The sequence below is a fragment of the Oncorhynchus gorbuscha genome, linkage group LG14 (assembly GCF_021184085.1).
Source record: "Oncorhynchus gorbuscha isolate QuinsamMale2020 ecotype Even-year linkage group LG14, OgorEven_v1.0, whole genome shotgun sequence".
Classification (NCBI taxonomy): domain Eukaryota; kingdom Metazoa; phylum Chordata; class Actinopteri; order Salmoniformes; family Salmonidae; genus Oncorhynchus; species Oncorhynchus gorbuscha.
Window position 1 is genome coordinate 30,642,280 of NC_060186.1, and position 5,165 is coordinate 30,647,444.

General features: G+C 42.7%; 2 non-coding genes across 2 annotated transcripts; both read right to left on the reverse strand.

The window, feature by feature from the left end:
• Window positions 1–1,165: 1,165 nt before the first annotated feature.
• On the reverse strand, window positions 1,166–1,247 carry trnas-gcu. The gene has a single exon. It is a non-coding gene; the product is annotated as a tRNA-Ser (tRNA).
• A 2,881-nt stretch (window positions 1,248–4,128) lies between these two features.
• On the reverse strand, window positions 4,129–4,210 carry trnas-gcu. Its single transcript has one exon. It is a non-coding gene; the product is annotated as a tRNA-Ser (tRNA).
• Between the last annotated feature and the right edge of the window lie 955 nt (window positions 4,211–5,165).

The window sequence follows — 5,165 nt, forward strand, 5'->3', positions numbered from 1 at the left end:
AAAATAAAGCACAGAAATGTAATTGTTACACGATGAGGATGGGATTCGGACCCATGCATGAAGAGCACAATGGATTAGCAGTCCATCGCCTTAACCACTCGGCCACCTCATCCTGGCAAATTAATTTAAAAAACTGTAGTTTCTGTATGTAAACCCTAGATTGAAATCAATGAAAGTTCGGCAGAGCAATGGCAAGGCCATGTGTCGATCCCATCGAGACATGTAACAAACGTGTTGTCAGGCTGAGTGGTCTCAAGTGCTTGATTAAGTGTGTTGAGGTGTCGGTTCAAATCCCACCATTGAGGTTGCCCTTGGTGAAGCTATTATTCAATACCTGAATCGTATTAGTCACTCTAGCATTGTGCAGGGATTCTATATTCATGTGTTGCTTTGTAAGAGAGGAAATAACAAATGTTTTGTGAAGAGGTTGGTGTTATAATCCACACATGCAGTTCATCGCCTTCACCACTCAGATACCAAGTCCTGTGCTCTCGCTGTGGCAGTCAGCAGTTTTACCAGTGTTTGTGAAAGTCAAAATCTTCCAGTGCCAAAATAAAGCACAGAATTTTATTTGTTATACAATGAGATTCTAACCCATGCATGCAGAGCACAATGGATTAGCAGTCCATCGCCTTAACCACTCAGATACCAAGTCCTGTGCTCTCGCTGTGGCAGTCAGCAATTTTACCAGTGTTGGTGAAAGTCAAAATCTTCCAGGGCCAAAATAAAGCACAGAAATGTAATTGTTACACGATGAGGATGGGATTCGAACCCATGTATGCAGAGCACAATGGATTAGCAGTACATCGCCTTAACCACTCGGCCAACTCATCCTGTATTTTGGAAATGGCAAATTATCCTAAAAAACTGTAGTTGCTCTATGTAAACCCTTGATTGAAATCAATGAAAGTTCGGCAGAGCAATGGCAAGGCCATGTGTCGATTCCATCGAGACATTTAACAAACGTGCTGTCAGGCCGAGTGGTCTCAAGTGCTTGATTAAGTGTGTTGAGGTGTCGGTTCAAATCCCACCATGCAGTTCATCGCCTTCACCACTCAGATACCAAGTCCTGTGCTCTCGCTGTGGCAGTCAGCAATTTTACCAGTGTTTGTGAAAGTCAAAATCTTCCAGTGCCAAAATAAAGCACAGAAATGTAATTGTTACACGATGAGGATGGGATTTGAACCCATGCATGCAGAGCACAATGGATTAGCAGTCCATCACCTTAACCACTCGGCCACCTCATCCTGAATTTTTTTAGTGGCAAATGGTTGCCCTTGGAGAAGCTATTCTTCAATACCTGAATCTTATTAGTCACTAGGATTGCGCAGGGATTCTATATTCATGTGGGACCATGTAAGAGAGGAAATAACAAATGTTTTGTGAAGAGGGTGGTGTTATAATCCACACATGCAGTTCATCGCCTTCACCACTCAGATACCAAGTCCTGTGCTCTCGCTGTGGCAGTCAGCAATTTTCCCAGTGTTTGTGAAATTAAAAATCTTATGTGCCAAAATAAAGCACAGAATTTTAATTGTTGTACAATGAGATTCTAACACATTCATGCAGAGCACAATGGATTAGCAGCCCATCACCTTAACCACTCAGATACCAAGTCCTGTGCTCTCGCTGTGGCAGTCAGCAATTTTACCAGTGTTTGTCAAAGTCAAAATCTTCCAGTGCCAAAATAAAGCAAAGAAATTTAATTGGTACACGATGAGGATGGGATTCGAACCCGTGCATGCATAGCGCAATGGATTAGCAGTCCATCCCCTTAACCACTCGGCCACCTCATCCTGTATTTTGAAGTGGCAAATGAATTTAAAAAACTATTGTTGCTGTATGTAAACCCTAGAATGAAATCAATGAAAGTTCGGCAGGGCAATGGCAAGGCCATGTGTCGATCCCATCGAGACATTTAACAAACGTGCTGTCAGGCCGAGTGGTCTCAAGTGCTTGATTAAGTGTGTTGAGGTGTTCGGTTCAAATCCCACCTTTGAGGTTGCCCTTGGTGAAGCTATTCTCAATACCTGAATCCTATTAGTCACTCTAGGATTGCGCAGGGATTCTATATTCATGTGGGGCCATGTAAGAGAGGAAATAACAAATGTTTTGTGAAGAGGTTGGTGGTATAATCCACACATGCAGTTCATCGCCTTCACCACTCAGATACCAAGTCCTGTGCTCTCGCTGTGGCAGTCAGCAATTTTCCCAGTGTTTGTGAAAGTCAAAATCTTCCAGTGCCAAAATAAAGCAAAGAAATTTAATTGGTACACGATGAGGATGGGATTCCAACCCATGCATGCAGAGCACAATGGATTAGCAGTCCATCGCCTTAACCACTCGGCCACCTCATCCTGTATTTTGAAGTGGCAAATGAATTAAAAAAACTATTGTTGCTGTATGTAAACCCTAGATTGAAATCAATGAAAGTTCGGCAGAGCAATGGCAAGGCCATGTGTCGATCCCATCGAGACATTTAACAAACGTGCTGTCAGGCCGAGTGGTCTCAAGTGCTTGATTAAGTGTGTTGAGGTGTCGGTTCAAATCCCACCATTGAGGTTGCCCTTGGAGAAGCTATTCTTCAATACCTGAATCTTATTAGTCACTAGGATTGCGCAGGGATTCTATATTCATGTGGGGCCATGTAAGAGAGGAAATAACAAATGTTTCGTGAAAAGGTTGGTGTTATTATCCACACATGCAGTTCATCGCCTTCACCACTCAGATACCAAGTCCTGTGCTCTCGCTGTGGCAGTCAGCAATTTTACCAGTGTTTGTGAAAGTCAAAAACTTCCAGTGCCAAAATGAAGCACAGAATTTTAATTGTTATACAATGAGATCCTAACCCATGCATGCAGAGCACAATGGATTAGCAGTCCATCGCCTTAACCACTCAGATACCACGTCCTGTGCTCTCGCTGTGGCAGTCAGCAATTTTACCAGTGTTTGTGAAAGTCAAAATCTTCCAGTGCCAAAATAAAGCAAATAAATTTAATTGGTACACGATGAGGATGGGATTCGAACCCGTGCATGCATAGCGCAATGGATTAGCAGTCAATTGCCTTAACCACTTGGCCACCTCTTCCTGTATTTTGAAGTGGCAAATTAATTAAAAAAACTATTGTTGCTGTATGTAAACCCTAGAATGAAATCAATGAAAGTTCGGCAGGGCAATGGCAAGGCCATGTGTCGATCCCATCGAGACATTTAACAAACGTGCTGTCAGGCCGAGTGGTCTCAAGTGCTTGATTAAGTGTGTTGAAGTGTTCGGTTCAAATCCCACCATTGAGGTTGCCCTTGGAGAAGCTATTCTTCAATACCTGAATCTTATTAGTCACTAGGATTGTGCAGGGATTCTATATTCATGCGGGGCCATGTAAGAGAGGAAATAACAAATGTTTTGTGAAAAGGTTGGTGTTATAATCCACACATGCAGTTCATATCCTTCACCACTCAGATACCAAGTCCTGTGCTCTCGCTGTGGCAGTCAGCAATTTTACCAGTGTTTGTGAAAGTCAAAATCTTTCAGTGCCAAAATAAAGCAAAGAAATTTAATTGGTACACGATGAGGATGGGATTCAAACCCATGCATGCAGAGCACAATGGATTAGCAGTCCATCACCTTAACCACTCGGCCAACTCATCCTGTATTTTGGAAATGGCAAATTATCCTAAAAAACTGTAGTTGCTGTATGTAAACCCTTGATTGAAATCAATGAAAGTTATGCAGAGCAATGGCAAGGCCATGTGTCGATCCCATCGAGACATTTAAAAAACGTGTTGTCAGGCCGAGTGGTCTCAAGTGCTTGATTAAGTGTGTTGAGGTGTTCGGTTCAAATCCCACCATTGAGGTTGCCCTTGGTGAAGCTATTCTCAATACCTGAATCCTATTAGTCACTCTAGGATTGCGCAGGGATTCTGTATTCATGTGGGGCCATGTAAGAGAGGAAATAACAAATGTTTTGTGAAGAGGTTGGTGTTATAATCCACACATGCAGTTCATCGCCTTCACCACTCAGATACCAAGTCCTGTGCTCTCGCTGTGGCAGTCAGCAACTTTACCAGTGTTTGTGAAAGTCAAAATCTTCCAGTGCCAAAATAAAGCAAAGAAATTTAATTGCTACACGATGAGGATGGGATTCGAACCCATGCATGCAGAGCACAATGGATTAGCAGTCCATCGCCTTAACCACTCGGCCACCTCATCCTGTATTTTGGAAATGGCAAATTATCCTAAAAAACTGTAGTTGCTGTATGTAAACCCTTGATTGAAATCAATGAAAGTTATGCAGAGCAATGGCAAGGCCATGTGTCGATCCCATCGAGACATTTAACAAACGTGCTGTCAGGCCGAGTGGTCTCAAGTGCTTGATTAAGTGTGTTGAGGTGTCGGTTCAAATCCCACCATTGAGGTTGCCCTTGGAGAAGCTATTCTTCAATACCTGAATCTTATTAGTCACTCTAGGATTGTGCAGGTATTCTATATTCATGTGTGGCCATGTAAGAGAGGAAATAACAAATGTTTTGTGAAGAGGTTGGTGTTATAATACACACATGCAGTTCATCGCCTTCACCACTCAGATACCAAGTCCTGTGCTCTCGCTGTGGCAGTCAGCAATTTTACCAGTGTTTGTGAAAGTCAAAATCTTCCAGTGCCAAAATGAAGCACAGAATTTTAATTGTTATACAATGAGATTCTAACCCATGCATGCAGAGCACAATGGATTAGCAGTCCATCGCCTTAACCACTCAGATACCAAGTCCTGTGCTCTCGCTGTGGCAGTCAGCAATTTTCCCAGTGTTTGTCAAAGTCAAAATCTTCCAGTGCCAAAATAAAGCAAAGAAATTTAATTGGTACACGATGAGGATGGGATTCCAACCCATGCATGCAGAGCACAATGGATTAGCAGTCCATCGCCTTAACCACTCGGCCACCTCATCCTGTATTTTGAAGTGGCAAATGAATTAAAAAAACTATTGTTGCTGTATGTAAACCCTAGATTGAAATCAATGAAAGTTCGGCAGAGCAATGGCAAGGGCATGTGTCGATCCCATCGAGACATTTAACAAACGTGTTGTCAGGCCGAGTGGTCTCAAGTGCTTGATTAAGTGTGTTGAGGTGTTCGGTTCAAATCCCACCTTTGAGGTTGCCCTTGGTGAAG